Below are 19,902 nucleotides of genomic sequence, written 5' to 3'. Positions count from 1 at the left end.
TTTGCTGTGGGTTTGTCATATATAGCTTTGATTATGTTGAGGTATGTTCCTTCTATTCCTGCTTTCTGGAGAGTTTTGATCATAAATGGATGTTGAATTTTGTCAAAGGCTTTCTCTGCATCTATTGAGATAATCATATGGTTTTTATTTTTCAATTTGTTAATGTGGTGTATTACATTGATTGATTTGTGGATATTGAAGAATCCTTGCATCCCATCCCTGGGATAAAGCCCACTTGGTCATGGTGTATGATCTTTTTAATGTGTTGTAAAAATATGGAACGCTTCATGAATTTGCGTGTCATCCTTGTGCAGGGGCCATGCTAATCTTCTCTGTATCATTCCATTTTTAGTATATGTGCTGCCGAAGCGAGCACTAGATAAGTCTTACATTGTACTTTGTATAAGACACTATTCTAAACGGGGCACAGGCAATAACTCCTTTAATCAGCACAAAAACTTTATAGGGCAACAAATTTAGGGTTCATGGGGTCACAAAGAGTCAGACACCACTGAGCACACAACAAAAGAAAAAAAACAAAGGAGGGGGAGGGGGGTCGGTCTCATAGAGGTGGATCAGGACAGCCATATGTTTGCTTGATTTTATGCTAGGCTCTCTGATGGAGTGAAATAAAAACAAAAACAGCAAGTCAAATAACAAAAACCTTTAGCTCTCTTCCCATTCTAGAACTGTATCTGATAATGCCCCTTCTCAAACCTTACCTGAAAAGAGAAGATAACTTGATTGATTCAATCCCAAGACATTTCTTTTATAAAGAATTGAGGCTACATTCTTTGAATTTATGTTTTGCCATACAGCCTTGCATTGGAGATCAATAAATATTTTTCAGTATATTGCAAATACATATATTCTCATGCTCCTTGTTCTTTTTGTTTTTGTTTTTTTCCTTTATGCACTTTGATTTCTCTCAACTGAACAAAAGGGGCTGGGGTAATTAATAGGGTAATCTTAAAGACCCTGGCTGTAATACCATCAAAATACCACCAAAATTCCATCTTGTTCTTATCAAAGGATTTTGTAAAATTATGCAACTTATTGTGAAATCTATTTCTGACCATGTTCCAACTAGCTGGATATTCTTAGGATAGGTCTCATAGGGTAGGCCCTGCCTTTCCCTTTTTCTTGACCCTTGGGCCTAGTGAGTTAGCAAACAGTGAACAATCAGGTTGAGGAAACAGAAAATGAAAGCATTTTTGAAAGGCAAATACTCAAATGAGGACCAGGAGGGGAGAGAGGCCCCAAATGGAAGAGGATTGAGGGCAAAAGCATCTCATCATTTTCCTAAAGGATGGCCCAGTAAAAGTCCTGTAATACTTGACCACTCCAAGCAAATCCAATATTTTAAAATATGTAAAACATCTTTACTGGCTTATGACATCATATCTAAGACACAGAAATGCATCTGGCCACGCTGCAGCCCAGATCATCTGAGTGATGATGTCTTTGCAGTTTCACATATTTTTCAAACAAGACATTCAATTAGTGCTCATTATGATGGAAAGGAAGTCTTGGCAGCTTATCTATCCTCCCTATGCTGCCTCCAAGCAGTCACAGAGATTTCTGGAAATCTCCCCTGCACAAAATCATGCAAAGACGTGTGCTTGTTACTGAGCCTTTGCAGTCATACTGGATAAATATAGGGGAAGAAAATAATCTGGTCCCAAAAAGCACAAGTTACAGATGGTCCTGTCACATGGCTGTGGCCAACACATCTTTCAGGTCTCGGGAGGACATAAAGAATAATGGATAACTGGTTGATAACAGCCAAAAAGAGGTGATTCCCTCCCCTGTCATTTAACTTCCTATTAGTAGAGGATTTTAGAATTAAACAATCATGAAAATAACTACTATATACTTAAGATCTACACAGTCCTAGGCAATGTGGTATATGCTTGGTGTATCTATATAAATGTGACAGATGGTAAGGCTAGCCCCATACATTCTTGAACACTCCCTGGGGAAGAATGAAAAAGGAAACAAAACTGAACTTGTTATGAGGAAATCTGAATTTTCCATGAAATGCTCCTCATGGGATGATATTTAAAATGAAGAATTTCAGAAACATTAAATTAAAATGAATTTCAGAAAACAGACTAAACTCCTGCTGTGTAAGATTGCTTTTTGTCGCTGTTGTTTGAGCAAGTGTTCCATACAATATCCCTAAAAAGTTTCCTCCAAAGCAAATAGATACATCCATTGCCATCATTGTTGGGAAGGTCAGTCCAGTGGTAAGAAATAAATATGGAAGACAAGGATTAAAATTGGAGATGTTTCATCAAATTCCCTTGGATATCTTTGACCATTTTGTGACTCTTATGCCTCTTCTGCTTCAAATTACCCCCATTTGTGATTTCCTGTATATAGTTTCCCCCAGCTATTAGAACTGGAAGTGCCTGCAAACTTATGTGCCCCTAGAGCTGCCAGCAGCCAAACGACTAATTAAAATCGAGTATGAATGCCCAGATCCTTGCCTCAAATTGATACAAATTCTAAGGTGTAATTTACACTTCAGGGCTCCTTGTAGTGAAGGCTGATGCTGGGATTTTGCGTTTAATCGCATCCTTGCTTGACTTCTTCCCTTGCTTCTCCTTCACTGTCTTGCAAATTTCCCCTGGGAGCAATTCTATAACAAATCATTGGCACATGACTCCTCATCTCAAGGTCTTATTTTAGAGAATATGAAAGGCAACAAGTGGTATAAGGTATAAATCTCATCCAGTTTTCTTTGAAATCATAGACTTAATTTTACTGAGATTCTCAAATATGGAATTGTATATAATGGTTTCCAAATTTGTGTGGAGGTTAACCATGAAGGGACAACAAGGTAAGAAAAGTAAAAATGCCCTTGAACCCATAGAGAGGATTGAAAGAAAGGGAGAGAATTAACCCAGGGAAGATCATGTAAATCCATCTTCTCCTATATAAAAGTTTAAGGTACTCTATTGCATTTACTTTGCATTTTATTAGATCTCTCAAAAAAAACCTTGTCAAAATTCAAGTATGCTATGTCTCACAGTGGTGTCACTACCTTTAAACAAGGCCATCAGAAATATGCATGTGCGTGCTAAGTTGTTTCAGTCATGTCTGACCCTTTGCGACCCCATGGACTGTAGCCCACCAGGCTCCTCTGTCCACTGGATTTCCCAGGCAAGAATACTGGAGTGGGTTTCCATTCCTTCTCTAGGAGATCTTCCCAATCCAAAGATCAAACTCATGTCTCCTGCACTGGCAGGTCAGTTCTTTACCTCTAGAGCCATCTGCTAGTTAAACTGAGGAAGCAGGTAGATGGGCCCCCCAGAGTAAAGCAGTTGGAAATTCATCCCCTTTGGAATGAAACTCCAAGATGAGAATAGCAGGACAATTAAGGAAAAAAGCTGGGCCCTGCCCAGACCACGTATTTCTCATTTTTGAAGTCAGGAGACCTCCTTGACCACACATGCACAGAAAGGCTTCTTGGAGGTCAAAGGCAATTGATGTTAACTAATGCTAGGTTACCCACAGGCCTCTTCAATAGATTCTGTCTTGGCTAAGACATGCCTGGACACACATGGGAGAAACCTGAGAAATACCAAACATGGACTGCGAACCAGGCAAATCAAAATGAATGGCCAGAAGGAAACCCAGAAGAAATGCCCCATAAAAGAAATTCAAACTGCCATGAGGGTGCAACTCAGGGATTTTCTCCCTTTGAGTCTGCTCATGGGTCTATCCACACATACAATAATATTTTTTTCCTCTTAATAAATATCTGTTTCACTACTTTCCATGTTTGTGAGAATTATTTTCCGCAAAGTCAAAGGGCCAAGGCCCTTGTCACTGACCACTGGTCTAGTGGCTAGGATCTGGTGCTTTCATCACTGCAATGGGCATCAATCCATCCTGGATTCCAAGCCCCACTCCAAGCCATTGCAGGCTGAGGCCACTGAAGACGAAAACAAGGTGGGCTTATTACTCCTTGTGGTAGTGGGCAGAGGGAGAGGGAAAGACACACACCATGAGAAACCATAGATTGTCTCAGGAAGAGGTATTAGACCCTATTCTAGAAAAGTGCATGAGAGAACTTCCAGATTTTCAAGCTGGGTTTAGAAAAGGCAGTAGAACCAGAGATCAAATTGCCAACATCCCTTGGATCATCGATATAGCAAGAGAATTATAGAAAAACATCTACTTCTGCTGCATTGACTATGCCAAAGCCTTTGACTGTGTGGATCACAACAAGCTGTGGAAAATTCTTTAAGAGACGGGAATACCAGACCACCTTAACTACCTCCTGAGAAACCTGTATGCAGGTCAAGAAGCAACAGTTAGAACATGGAAAAACGACTGGTTCAAATTTGGGAAAGAAGTATATCAAGGCTGTATATTGTCACCCTGCTTATTTAAATTATATACGAATTACATCATGTGAAATGCCAGGCTGAAAGAACAACAAGCTGGAATCAAGATTGCCAGGAGAAATATCAATAACCTCAGATATGCAGATGACACCACCCTTATGGCAGAAAGTGAAGAGGAACTAAAGAGCCTCTTGATGAAAGTAAAAGAGGAGAGTGAAAAAGCTGGCTAAAAACTCAACACTCCAAAAATGAAGATCATGGTAACTGGCCCTATCACTTCATGGCAAATAGATGGGGAAACATGGAAACAGTGACAGACTTTATTTTCTTGGCTCCAAAATCATTTCTGATAGTGACTGCAGCCATGAAATTAAAAGACACTTACTCCTTGGAAGAAAAGCTATGACAAACCTAGACAGTGTATTAAAAAGCAGCCACATTACTTTGCTAACAAAGGCCTGTATAGTCAAAGCTATGTCTTTTCCAGTAATCATGTATGGATATGAGAGTTGGACCATAAGGAAGGCTGAGCACTGAAGAAATAATGCTTTTGAATTGTGGTGTTGGAGAAAACTCTTGAGAGTTCCATGGACTGCAAGGAGATCAAACCAGTTAATCCTAAAGGAAATCATTCCTGAATATTCACCGGAGGGACCAGTGCTGAAACTGAAGCTCCAATACTTTTGCTACCTGTTGCAAAGAGCCAACCCATTTGAAAAGACCCTGATGCTGGAAAAGATTGAAGGCGTGAAAAGAAGAGGATGACAGAGGACAAGATGGTTGGATGGCATCACCAACTCAATTGACATGAGTTTGAGCAAGCTCCAGGAGATGGTGAAGAACAGGGAGGCCTAGCATGCTTCAGTCCATGGGGTCACAAGGAGTCAGACACAACTGAGGGACTGAACAGCAAATTCTAGAATTTGGGGTTTGGTTGGATGATTTGGTGAAGGGTCTAAGGAAATAGGGTACCTCAGTAGTTTAGAAGCTGTCAGAATACAAGGGTTATCCTATGATTGGATAATTTTTAAAAATCCTGTCTACTACAAAGACAAAACTGTTGCGGTAAAGAAACACAAGTCACATTTTGGTATTGGATGTTTTGAGTGTCACAGTAACCTTGTATTTTGAGTTTACGCAAAATAAGGAAGTGGCCTTGTTTTCACTCATTTTATCATGGTTTCTAAGTAAACTTCTCTGGGGTAGAGGCTATTTCCCAAGATTATGTTAACAGATAAATTATTTAGATGTGAAAATGGTTTTCAAATGGACTATATGATGTGCTATCCTGATGTATAATAAGAAATTTCTATTTGGTATTTGCCCCTATTTCTGGTACAGAGATCCTAAAACCCTTGGAAGTTCCTAAGTAAGAGAGTAATAAGGCATCTTTTGTTATGTTAATGAGATGGCATTTGAACCTCACCTAATGTGGTTTCAGGGAGAAACAATCAGTTGATTAAAATTTTAGTCCCGGTTTCCCCAACTCCCACTTCCAACCTCCTGGACAAGTAAGAGGATCTGGATATTGAGTTCAATACAGAGTTCTAGGAGCTTCCAGGTTCCTGAACATGTGGAGATGTTGGTGTTTCAGGGAAAAGCCAATTCTGACTCCATGTTGGAGCTGTTTCTTTGACTTGCGTTCCATTGTTTTTGTTATTATGGTGCATCTGTGCCCTGTCATGTCTGACTCTTTCTGATTCCATGGACTGCAGGCTCCTCTATCCATGGAATTTTCCAGGCAAGAAAACTGGAGTGGGTTGCTATTTTCTACTCCAGGGTGTCGTTCCAACTGAGGGATCGAACTAGCGTCTCTTGTGTCTCCAGCAGACAGACTCTTTAACACTGAGCCACCTAGGAAGCCCTTTTATTTTTATAATCGTAAATAATGGCCTGCCTCAGGAAATCTTGCCCCTCTGCCTGACTTTTAAACTAAATTGCCTTTGTTCAGAACCCTGTCCACCTATAGATGGCAGGAAGTAATTAATATACTGAGGCTTACCATTCTAGAAGTAATTTGCAAGATTAATGGTCTTACTTTGTTTCTTTACACTCCCCCATCTCTGATGTATCATAAAAGCTGGCATCCAGACCCCCAAAAGATGGTTATTTTGAGACATTAGTCCGCCATTTCTTGGTCAGCTGGCTCTCCAAATAAAGTTCTTGCCTTAGCACTTTGTAACCCATTCATTGGCCTCTTTTGCTACAGGAAGAGTGAGCTTGGACTAGGTAACACTGAGAGAGTGTTGAACTTCAAGAGGACATGGACATGTTCCACACCCCTTTCCCTTTCCATTTTACAATAAAATGGTAATCTAATAAATAAAATATCTCTCTGAGTTCTGTGTACCTCCTATAACAAATTAATCAGATCCAAGGAGGAGGTTATGGGAACCTCTGATTTACAGCCAGTGAGTCAGAAGCACATGTAACAACCTGGGCTTGACTGGCATCTGAAGTTTGGGTAGTTATCACATTGTTATGTGGTGTAGTTATCACATTGTTATGCGGTGCTGACTGAAATGAAACATACTATCGTTAAAGTGCATGCTAAGCCACTTTAGTCGTGTCCAACTCTTTGAGACCCCATGGACTGTAGCCTGCCAGGCTCCTCTGTCCATGGGATTTTCCAGGCAAGAATACTAGAGTAGGTTGCCTGCCCTAATCCAGAAGATCTTCCTGACCCAGAGATCAAACCCATATCTCCTGTGGTTCCAGCAATGTAGGCAGATTCTTGACCACTGAGCTATCGGGAAAGCACTATGGCTAAAATATTAGAACAACAAAAATGTCTTTCCTCTCAGAATCTTGATTATTTCATAAAGATAAAATTCTATAAGTAAAATTATTAAAATTATATATATATATATATATATATATATATGTCTTTGATATATACTGCCAATTGCTCTTTGGGAAAATGTATATACACTAATGACCCCATAAGCAACAGCATCTTACTATAAAATTATTAGTATTCAATATGGATACTTAATATACAACCATTTCTAAGACAATTAGTAAAAAGATTATACATTCTTGCTTCAGCAATGTAAACATGATATTTTATTCATATTTTTTTTAATTAGAAAGTTTTGTCATTGATTTTTTTAGATCACTTCATAAGAATATCAACTTTACATCATCCTTGTTTGCTACAACCTCTAAATGTTGTGATGTTTGCATGAAGACATTTTGTGTTTTTTACTGTCAAATCTATCAATCTTTCATTTACTAATAGCTTATCAAATCCTTTATTTTTTTGTTAAATTAAATATAATATCCATTTTATTTTATATCATACATAGCAAATAATATATTAATTCAAAATCTTGACACTTTAATATACCTGAATTTTTTTCCAGTTAATTATGTGCAATAATTTGCTGACTATTCTTTCATTTCCATAGTTTGTGAGGTTTCTGAAACCCTGTTAGATCCTTATGTAAACTGTGTCTCCCCATTATTCATCACCAAATTTCCCTGTGCATATCACCCATATGCTGACATATCTCTTTATCTTAAAATATTCTTAGGTAATCCACAGGGCATTCCCCATGTCTTTCCCCACCCCCACCCCGGCAGTATTTTTCCCTCAAACAGATTCTATACATTTACTGGTTAAGGTCTTTCTTTCTGGGCACTTTATGATATTTTTTGTTTGTTAATGAATTACCTTCTTTCATAAACTTCTAAGAGAAAGTTATTTTTTTATTACATATGTAGTAATTTTACTGATAATCCTTTGGTAAGTTTAGTGGTTTTCAATTTATTTTCTTGGGATTTCTAGGTATGTAATAATATTTGTGAGTGTTCTTACCACAATAGGATAAAAACAAAAAGCAATACTTTTTTCTAAAGATTATAGCTCTTATTTTTTGTCATATATTATTATGTTGATCAAAAATATAGAATAAGCTTCCTTTGTGCTTGCTCAGTCTCAACTCTGTGACTACTTAGTCTGTAGTCTACCAGGCTCCTCTGTCCTTGGATTCCAGGCAAGAATACTGGGCTGGGTTGCCATTTCCTACCCCAGGGGATTTTTCCAACCCAGAGATCTAAACTTCATCTCTTGCATTTTTTAAATTTATTTATTTTAATTAGAGGCTAAGTACTTTACAATATTGTATTGGTTTTGCCATACATCAACATGAATCTGTCACGGGAGTACACGTGTTCCCAATCCTGAACCCTCCTCCCACCTCCCTCCTCATACCATCCCTCAGGGTCATCCCAATGCACCAGCCCCAATGCCTTTTTTATATTGACAAGAGGATTCTTGACCAACTACACCACCTGGGAAGCCCTGAGTAAACTTAAAAGTATCAAAATTAATAAGGAACATACTTTATTTTAAATTAAATGTGACTACCTCTAATCTTCACTATTTCAATTGAGGTTTTAAAAGTTTGGTGTGAAAAATAAAACAGAGCAAATCCTAAAGGAAAGGAGAAATATTTCAACATGCTTCATATTCTCTGCTCCAGTCACTGGTATACAATTGACTGGTTTCCAAAAGGAGGACATGTTTGATAACAGACACTCTGCATGAAGACTCTGCTTTTGTTCCATTAATCTGCCTTCCTGATTTCCATGCTTAAGTATGTCTAAGAATTACTGTTCTGGCCATAGTCAAATGTACAATAAACCTTACACGAACAATTTAAGAACTATTCAGAATTAATGATGACTGATGATTTGCACTTTTTATACTTTTATAACATAGCACAGCTCTTTTAAAATATAAATGAATGTTTCTAAACTTATACTCTTTCATACTGCTTCATACTGCTTTGCATTGATATTTACTGTTATTAAATGATTATTTACCATCCTACCAGGTTCTAAATTCTATTAAGACAGGATTCATGCTTTTATTTATCCACTGCCATACCTATACTAGTGTTCTATTGCTGGTATAACACATTAACACACAGGTACTGGCACAAAATGACACAAATAGGTTATATTACAAGTCTTTAGGTCAGATGTCTGATATTGGCCACATGGTACTAAAATTAAGATGTCAGTAAGAACTGTGTTCCCTGGGGGCTGAAACAGTAAAGATTCTGCCTGTAATGCAGGAGGCCCAGTTTCAATCCTTGGGTCAAGATGATCCCCTGGAGAAGGGCATGGTAACCCACTCCAGGATTCTTTGTTGGAGAATCCCATGAACAGACTAGCCTGGTGGGCTACAGTCCCTAGGGTTGCAAAGAGACTGACACGAGGAAGCGAATAACACTTTCACTTTCAGTGAAAAACTGATTTCCTTATCTTTTCAACCTTCAAAAGAACTTGTAGGTCAAGAAGCAACAGATAGAACCGGACATGGGACAATGGACTGGTTCCAAATTGGGAAAGGAGTACGTGAAGGCTATATATTGTCATCCTGCTTGTTTATCTTATATAGAGTCTGGATGAGGCACAAGCTCAAATTAGGATTGCTGGGAGAGGCATCAATAACCTCAGATATGCAGATGACACCACCCTTATGGCAGAAAATAAAGAACTAAGGAGCATCTTCATGAAAGTGAAAAAGGAGAGTGAAAAAGTTGGCTTAAAATTCAACATTCAGATAACTAACTTCATGGCATCCGGTCCCATCACTTCATGGCAAATAGAAGGGGAAACAGTGGAAAGAGTGGCAGACTTTATTTTTGGGTGCTCCAAAGTTACTGCAGATGGTGACTGCAGCCATGAAATAAGAGAGATGCTTACTCCTTGGAAGGAAACTTATGACCAACTTAGATAGCATATTTAAAAGCAGAGACATTACTTTGCCAACAAAGGTCCGTCTAGTCAAGGCCGTGGTTTTCCAGTGGTCATATATGGATGTAAGAGTTGTGCTGTGAAGAAAGCTGAGTGCTGAAGAATTGATGCTTTTGAACTGTGGTGTTGGAGAAGACTCTTAAGAGTCCCTTGGACTGTAAGGAGATCCAACCAGTCCATCGTAAAGGAAATCAGTCCTGGGTGTTCATTGGAAGGACTGATGTTGAAGCTGAAACTCCAATACTTTGGCAACCTCATGTGAAGAGTTGACTAATTGGAAAAAACCCTGATGCTGGGAAGGATTGGGGGCAGGAGAAGAAGGGGATGACAGAGGATGAGATGGTTGGATGGTATCACCGACTCGATGGACATGAGTTTGAGTGAACTTCAGGAGTTGGTGATGGACAGGGAGTCCTGGAGTGCTGCAATTCACGGGGTCGCAAAGAGTTGGACACAACTGAGCTACTGAACTGAACTGAAATATCTGTTGTATAAATGAATGAATGAAAGCTACAGAGCAGATATGTTCTTTAAATAATCAGAAAGTTTTCCAGTATTTCTAATTCTTTAAAACTTTTAAACAACAATGGCATTTTTTGTAATGTCCATATGTTTATTACATGGTATTAAACATTTTGTTCAGGAAAAAACACTGATATATACATAATCCCAAAACTTCAATCTCTGTCTAAACTAAACATCAAGAACTAGTAATACAGTGGCTTCCCTGGTGGCTCAGCGGAAAAGAATCTGTGTTCAATGCGGGAGACCTGGGTTAAATCCCTGGGTGGGGGAGATCCTCTGAAGAAGAGAATGGCAATCGGTTTCAGTATTCTTGCCTGGAGAATTTCATGGACAGCGGAGCTTGAAGAGCTGGAGTCCATGGGATCACAAAGAGTCAGACAAGACTGAGGGACTAACACTTTCAGTTACACAGTAATCAAACCAAAAAAAAAAAATATATATATATATATGGTCAGAAATTTACAAACAAATTCACTATTAATAACCCCAAAAATCTGGTAAGCAATATACTTAGGTATACAACATTTTTAATTCAGTGACATATTATCTTTTCTGTCCTTAGAATATTTAGACTTCAATGGAAAACAAAGCCTTGTCCAATTGTACCCTTTTATAGGTGGGGAATATATTCCAAGACCCCCATGGATGCCTGAAATCCCGGATACTACCAAACTTTATATATACTAAATAACAATGGTTTTTGAAAGCCATTTCAAAAGTTATTGTTATATTAAAGAAAAATACATTTTAAGTATCTAACCATATTATAGATATAGATATAGATATAGATATATATTTTCCTTATGGAGTCTAATAATGATCTAATAGATTGACTACAAAGCCATGCACAGCCTTGCTTACTCACAGTCTGATAAGTCTGGTTGGTCATTTCTTAACTATATTGTGCATTGATGAGACAAGTTATGTAGAATTTTAGTGTCAGAGTCCATTCACTTAACATAAAAATGATATGTGATAAATTTCTATTACCTGCCTCATACTGGGATAAATTATAAGTATTTACTGACGCTGTGCTGGGGCTTCCCAGGTAGCTCAGTGGTAAAGAATCTGCCTGAAGTGCAGGAGATGCAGGTTTGATTCCTGGGTTTGAAAAATCCCCTGGAGGAAGGCATGGCAACCCATTCTAATATTCTTGTCTGGAGAATCACATGGACAGAGGAGCCTGGCAAACTGTGGTCCATGCTGTCTCAAAGAGTCAGACATGTAAGCATGCACTTTCCCAAAATGTTCAATTTATGTAAAATCTGTTAATCAATCCTCAAAACAATTTTATTTAGTATAAATTTTGTGTGTTCATTTTATAAATAAGTTAAATTAATTATAGAGAGGGTATTTGCATATTTACCTCTCATAATTGTAGATGCAAACTACCAGCTTTGGTTTTTTTGTTTCAGTTCAGTTCACTTCAGTCACTTAGTCATGCCCAACTCTTTGCAGCCCCATGGACTACAGCACACCAGGCCTCCCTGCCCATCACCAACTCATGGAGTTTACCCAAACTCATGTCCATCAAGTCAGTGATGCCATCCAACCAACTCATCCTCTGTCATCCTCTTCTCCTCCTGCCTTCAATCTTTCCCAGCATCAGGGATTTTTCCCATGAGTCAGTTCTTCGCATCAGGTGGCCAAGTATTGGAGTTTCAGCTTTAGCATCAGTCCTTCCAATGAATATTCAGGACTGATTTCCTTTAGGATGGACTGGTTGAATCTCCTTGCAATCCAAGGGACTCTCAAGAGTCTTCTCCAACACCACAGTTCAAATGCCTGAATTCTTCAGTGCTCAGCTTTCTTTATAGTCCAATCCTCACATCCATGCAAGACTACTAGAAAAACCATAGTTTGACTAGACAGATCTTTGTTGGCCAAGTAATGTCTCTGCTTTTTAATATGCTGTCTAGGTTTGTCGTAACTTTTCTTCCAAGGAGCAAGCATCTTTTAATTTCATGGCTGCAGTTACCATCTGAAGTAATTTTGGAGCCCAAGAAAATAAAGTCTGCCACTACTTCCATTGTTTCCCCCTCTATTTGCCATGAAGTGAAGGGACCAAATGCCATGATCTTAGTTTTCTGAATGTTGAGTTTTAGCCAACATTTTCACTCTCTTCTTTCACTTTCATCAAGAAGCTCTTTAGTTCCTCTTCACTTTCTGCCATAAGGGTGGTATCATCTGCATATCTGAGGTTATTGTTATTTTTCCCGGCAATCTTGATTCCAGCTTGTGCTTCTTCCAGACCAGCATTGCTCATGATGTAGTACTCTGCATATAAGTTAAATAACCTGTGTGACAATATACAGCCTTGACGTATTCCTTTCCTGATTTGGAACCAGTCTGTTGTTCCATGTCCAGTTATAACTGTTGCTTCCTGACCTGCATACAGATTTCTCAAGAGGCAGGTCAGGTGGTCTGGTATTCCCATCTCTTAAAGAATTTTCCACAGTTAGTTATGATCCACACTATCATGATCCAAACTAATAACCACAAAATTCCATCAACTGGTTCATTTTCCATGACGCTCTTTGATCTGGAATAGGCTAGATAACAACATTTCTAGAAAATTTGAAAATGTGTATCTTTAAAGCCTGGATTTATAGGTCTTTCTGAGACCAAATTCTATTATAACTTTTTCATTGACTTTTGTTTTTTTCCTTAGTCAACTTGGACTCCTCTCATAGCCTCCTGTTTATTGGTTCATTATATCATTCAACAAATTTTAGCAGTTACTTTTTGCCAACAAATCTGTTATATGGTATACTGTAACACTCTTTCTGGATCTATGTCCTACTGTGTAAGTATATGGGGCTTTCCAAGTAGTGCAGTGGTAAACAATTTGCCTGCCAATGCAGAAGACTCAAGAGTTGTGAGTTTAATCCTTGGGTCAAGAAGATCCCCTGGCCTAGGAAATGGCAACACATTCAAGTATTCTTGCCTGGAAAATTCCATGTATAGAGGAGCCTGGCAGGCCACAGTCCATGGGGTCACAAAGAGTCAGACATGACTGCCTATGTAGACAAAGAAAAAGAATACGGAAAAAAGCCCATTTTTTCTATCCTCTAGAGACTGTCAGTGGTTTTCTGATATTTTCTTTTAGTTGAGGAAATAAATTAAGTATATTATCTTGCTCTCCATCTTAGTCATCTATGGATAAAAAACTCCATTCACCTCTTTTGCAATTGTTTTTCCTTGTTGGAATTCCTATTTGTTCATTTTCAAATGAGCAAAAACTTATCTAAATTCTATTTTTACCAGGAGATGAGAAGTGTACATTTTTCTTAGTCTTACTCTCTGCCAATTCAGGATTAGGTCATAATATACCCTCACTAGTAATGTAAATGTGGCCTGTGAAAATAACCAACTTCAGTAAACCTTCCACCAGTTTAGATATTAAAAGATCTTTTCATAGAACTCATCATTACATACACGGTTTCAAACATACATGTCACAATTTTTTCTCTAATATCAGACTTTAAGAAGGTGTTTTACAGAATTATGTTGTCCTCTTCGTAGAGAGAGAAGTAAAGAATAACACTATTTAACTTTGCTCTTATCAGAGTTTGGATAATAGAGCTGAGCCTTGCCTCTCATCAGTTTTTCTTTTCCTTTTAATTCTCACTGAGTGACTAATAAAGCCAGCCACAGTGAAGTGCTTGGCTGTTAGTCTTAGATGGCAGCTATTGATATAGCCAGTTCAGTCAATCCAGGATGTGTATTGGAAAGGTGAACATCATTAAACACAGTTCCTAATGGATTTGGTTCATCTTAAACTATCAATATTGGTATAGTATTGAAGAACCACAAGTCAGAGTAATAAAGCAGCATTGTAATAAACATCATGCAACATATTTCTCTCAGAAATAAATCACATGTCAGAATATAAATACAATATATAAGAATGTCTAAGTTGCTTTGGCCAAATGATGGGAGTGTCTACTTCTATAAGTAAATGTGCTATCATGCTGCCTTTGAATGCCCATCCCAAATTTTAGAAATGCAAATAGTCAAAGGGACTAGAAGTTCATTATGGTAACTCTGAAATCCAACAGCAGGGAAATCATTTTAAAAAAATTATAAGAAAGGCACAAGCACCAAGAAAAGTAATTACATACCACTCAAACCATCATATCCTGGATCATTATAAGCAAACTGGAGCAATTGGAAGGGAAATCTAATTGATTTTATATGGAACGCTCATTTGTGACTGAAATGAACAGTGACTGAATTATTTTTCAGAAGTAGAAGGTTCTAACTACTTAGTCACTTCTGAAATCCTAAAATATCCACCTGCCATAAATATACCACTTCAGTTCAGTTCAGTCGCTCAGTTGTGTCTGACTCTTTGCGACCCCATGAATCGCAGCACGCCAGGCCTCCCTGTGCATCACCAACTCCCAGAGTTCACTCAAACTCATGTCCATCAAGTCGGTAATGCCATCCAGCCATCTCATCCTCTGTCGTCCCCTTCTCCTCCTGCTCCCAATCCCTCCCAGCATCAGAGTCTTTTCCAATGAGTCAACTCTTCGCATGAGGTGGCCAAAGTATTGGATCTTCAGCTTCAGCATCAGTCTGTCCAATGAACACCCAGGACTGATCTCCTCTAGGATGGACTGGTTGGATCTCCTTGAAGTCCAAGGGACTCTCAAGAGTCTTCTCCAACACCACAGTTCAAAAGCATCAATTCTTCGGCGCTCAGCTTTCTTTACAGTCCAACTCTCACATCCATACATGACCACTGGAAAAACCATAGCCTTGACTAGAGGGACCTTTGTTGGCAAATTAATATCTCTGCTTTTCAATATGCTATCTAAGTTGGTCATAACTTTCCTTCCAAGGAGTAAGTATCTTTTAATTTCATGGCTGCAATCACCATCTGCCGTGATTTTGGAGCTCAAAAAAATAAAGTCTGCCACTGTTTCCACCGTTTCCCCATCTATTTCCCATGAAGTTACCAACATCCCTTCAAGTAAATTATGGCAAAATACTATTACATAATTGATTTTGCACAGTAATAGTACAGGACAAAGAATAATACAACATATGCACATACCTTACTGGATATCTAGAGCATCAGTTCCCTCCTTTGTAAAAGGAGAATAAATGCATGTGTGCTCAGTCATGTCCCACTCTTTGCAATCCCATGGACTGTAATCTGCCAGGCTCCTCTATCCACGGGGTTTCCCAAGAAAGAATATTGGACTTGGTTGCCATTTACTTCCTCAGGGGATCTTCCCAACCCAGGGATCAAACCCTTGCCTCCTGTGTCTCCTGGACTGGCAGGCAGATTCTTTACCACCGAGCCACCTGGAAAGAGCTTGTAAAAGGAGGAGTGATGCCCATTCAACAAAAATGTTATTCAGCTAAAATGAAATGATGCAGGTAAAAGCTAAGCATAAATTCGAGCCCATTGGAGATGCTCAGGAAATGTTAATCTAGTAGTAAGTTATCTGAAAAAAGAAACTCTTAAGAGAGTAAAACACAAGCCACAGACTGGTAAAAAAAATATTTGCAAAACAAATATTGAACTAGAAGATAACTGAGAAACGCAGCCAAAGAAACCATTAGATACATGATGAGTAAGGCTTAACCAGGCATGGCATTACTGGGGATAGATGTCAGACTGTAGATATAAATCCTTTAAGTCCAAGGGCTCAATACATCTTTGCTTCTCCCACTGTGACCAATAAAGTGTTATGACATTGTTAGTATGTGTTTAATATGGACTGATTGATTTCATAAAATAAAACTATGCATCCTAGTAAATAAAGCCACCTTTATTGATGACTACCGTGAACCACTATTTTTTTCTTAAATTAAGGCGAATATATTTAAGATACATTACAACACTTAAGTGGAATTCCCAGGTGGCCCTAGTGGTAAAGAACCTAGCTGCCAATGCAGGAGACGTAAAAGAGGTGGTTTCAATCACTGGGTCAAGAAGATCCTCTGATGGAGGGTATGGCTACCCACACCAGTATTCTTGCCTGGAGAATCCCATGGACAGAAAAGTCTGCTGGGCTACAGTCCATAAGGTTACAAAGAGTTGGACATGACTGAAGTGACTTAGTACACACCTATGGAACTAAATTTTTTTTTTTTTTGGTATGTTACAGATCACATACTAAACAGCTGAAAAGTAATGTATTTTGTAACCAGGAACCAGTGTTCCACTCTACAATACTTGCATTTCAAAAAGTATCCAGAAAACAGTGTTGTTGTATGAGAAAGAAAAATACCCCTGTGAAAATTCTCAAGTCTGTTGCTCACTAAAGTCTGAAGTGTTAAAATGAGGCTCTACTCTCACAGGAAATAAATAAAGCAGTGTTCCTGTCCCTGGTCTATATTACTACTGTGAGTTTGAGAAACAAATCATCTACAAACAAATGGCTTTCTTAAAGTTAAAGGACAGTTTATCAGGGAGATAGGGCCAGAGAAAATGCAAAGTCTTTAAGGGCAACTTTCTCTCTCTCTTTCTCTCTCATCCTGCCACTGCTTTTCTAAAGGTCTGAGAAATAAGTCTGGAGGTTTGGAGATTAAACCATACTGCGTTTGACATACCTTGTTAATTTTTTTTTGTTAAAGCATCTTATAGCCATTTTTATGTTCTGAGAAATCCAAATATCTGGTCCCAGTTCTTACTTGTATGTACATTTTTAAAACTTATGTTGTTATTTAGAACTAAGAAAATATTTCCCAAAGTTTTAAGCTATATAAGATATTCTTAAACAACAGAAGATCATGGTGGGTAAATACATGGCTTTGAAGTCAAAAAAGTGGTCTCATTTTTGTGTTCATGGGTGCTCAGTCACTTCTCCAGGACATCTTCACAACCCAAGGATAACCCACGTCTCCTGCATTGCAGGCACATTCTTTACCGCTAAGCTACCAGGGAGGCCCCGGACTCACTATTAGAGAGTCTGGGGCAGAATAACGGTCTCTTAAAGAAATCCAGACAATTATCCCTGGAATCTGTGATAAATATGTTACTCTGCATGGCTAAAGGGACACCAAGACATGATCTAAAGCAAGGATCTTGAAATTAATGAAATTAAAAGATGCCTGCTCCTTGGAAGGAAAGCTATGACAAACCTATAGCATATTCAAAAAAAGAGACATCACTTAGTCAGCAAAAGTCTGTACAGTCAAAGTTATGGTTTTTCCAGTAGTCATGTAAGGATGTGAGAGTTGGGCCATAAAGAAGGCTGAGCACTGAAGAACCAATGCTTTTGAACTGTAGTGTTGGAGAAGATTCTTGAGAGTGACTTGGGCAGCAAGGAGGTAAAACCAGTCACTCCTATATGAAACGAGTCGCCAGTCCAGGTTCGATGCACGATACTGGATGCTTGGGGCTGGTGCACTGGGGTGACCCAGAGGGATGGTACGGGGAGGGAGGAGGGAGGAGAGTTCAGTATGGGGAACACATGTATAGCTGTGGCGGATTCATGTTGATATATGGCAAAACCAATACAATATTGTAAAGTTAAAAAATAAAATTAAAAATTAAAAAAAAAAACTCTGAATATTCATTGGAAGGACTGATGTCCCAAGTAAAGCTCCAATACTTTAGCTACCTGATAGCAAAAAGAGAAGAGGATGGTACCACCCTTATGGCAGAAAGTGAAGAGGAACTGAAAAGCCTCTTGATGAAAATGAAAGGACAGTGAAAAAGTTGGCTTAAAAATCAACATTCAGAAAACTAAGATCACGGTACCTTGTCCCACCACTTCATGGCAAATAGATGGGGAAACAATGGAAACAGTGACAGACTTTATTTTGGCGGGGGGGCTCCAAAAATCACTGCAGATAGTGACTGCAGCCATGAAATTAAAAGACACTTGCTCCTTGGAAGAAAAGCTATGACCAACCTAGATAGCATATTAAAAAGCAGAGACATTATTTTGCCAATAAAGTCCATTTAGTCAAAGCTACTGGTTTTTCCAGTAGTCATGTATGGATGATGAGATTTGGACAATAAAGAAAGCTGAGTGCTATAGAATTGATGCTTCTGAACTGTGGTGTTGGAAAAGTCTCTTGAGAGTCAGTCCCTTGGACTGTGAGGAGATAAAACCAGTAAATCCTAAAGGAAATCAGTCATGAATATTCATTGGAAGGACTGATGCTGAAGCTTAAACTCCAATACTTTGGCCACTTGATGAGAAGAACTGACTCATTTGAAAAGACCCTGATGCTAGGAAAGATTGAAGGCGGGAGGAGAAAGGGATGACAAAGGATGAGATGGTTGGATGGCATCACCAACTCAATGGGCATGAGTTTGAACAAGCTCCAGGAGTTGGTAATGGACAGGGAAGCCTGATGTGCTGCAGTCCATGGGATCACAAAGAGTTGGACACGACTGAGCAACGGAACTGAACTGAACTGAACTGAACTGAACTGATGTCAAGAGCCAACTCATTGGAAAAGATCCTGATTCTGGGAAAGATTGAAAGCAGGAGGAGAAGGGAATGATGGAGGATGAGATGATTGGATGGCATCACTGACTCAATGGGCATGAGTTTGAGCAAACTCCAAGAGACAGTGAAAGACAGAGAAGCCTGGTGTGCTGCAGTCTATGGTGTTGAAAAGAGTCAGACTTAGGCAACTCAGACAACTTAGTGACTGAACAACAACAACAGTAACAGGGCAGATCTCAGATAGTTATGCAAGTGAAATTACAAAGTATATAAAACACTTCATATAATGTTCAACATATAGTAAAACCTTAATTAATATTCATATAAATGTTACTTCATGGAATCATCATTAAAAAGCATAGTTAAAACATCCTCAGTAGTCAATAAAGTCTGAGAATTACTGATAAGTTCATTATTGCAGGACTTTTCAGAGCACTTAATACATACACATGAATTTTGAATCTCCAAGAGGACATATGCTCTGCAGTGTTGCCCAAAAGTTTTGAGTAGAAAATCTAGATATTCAAAGAATAATTTTGTATCCTTTGTAGCATGCTTCAGGAAAATAATGGACTAAATTTTGAGAAAATATAAAAAAGACAAACATATTCTGGAAGGGACAATATATTGAGGTGCTATTTATTATTAATGTTGTTAGTATAAGAATATAAAACTTTAATAAATTATAAGTAGTAAAACTATATAAGTAATATTTATAATCTACATTGATAGAAGAGCTTTTCTGGAATTTCCTTTAACGGGCTGATAGTGGTGATTATTAAAACATTAATCATTAAACTAAGTGAAAAAAGTCTTTCTGGCAAGAC

General features: G+C 38.4%; 1 non-coding gene across 1 annotated transcript; it reads right to left on the bottom strand.

Moving 5' to 3' along the window:
• Window positions 1–269: 269 nt before the first annotated feature.
• LOC129623956 (U6 spliceosomal RNA) lies at window positions 270–376 on the bottom strand. Its single transcript, XR_008700699.1, has one exon. It is a non-coding gene; the product is annotated as a U6 spliceosomal RNA (small nuclear RNA).
• Between the last annotated feature and the right edge of the window lie 19,526 nt (window positions 377–19,902).

Source organism: Bubalus kerabau, chromosome 11 (genome assembly GCF_029407905.1).
Source record: "Bubalus kerabau isolate K-KA32 ecotype Philippines breed swamp buffalo chromosome 11, PCC_UOA_SB_1v2, whole genome shotgun sequence".
NCBI classification, from domain to species: Eukaryota; Metazoa; Chordata; class Mammalia; order Artiodactyla; family Bovidae; genus Bubalus; species Bubalus kerabau.
Note: the sequence above shows the minus strand (reverse complement) of the source record. Positions and strands in the feature narration are given on the sequence as shown.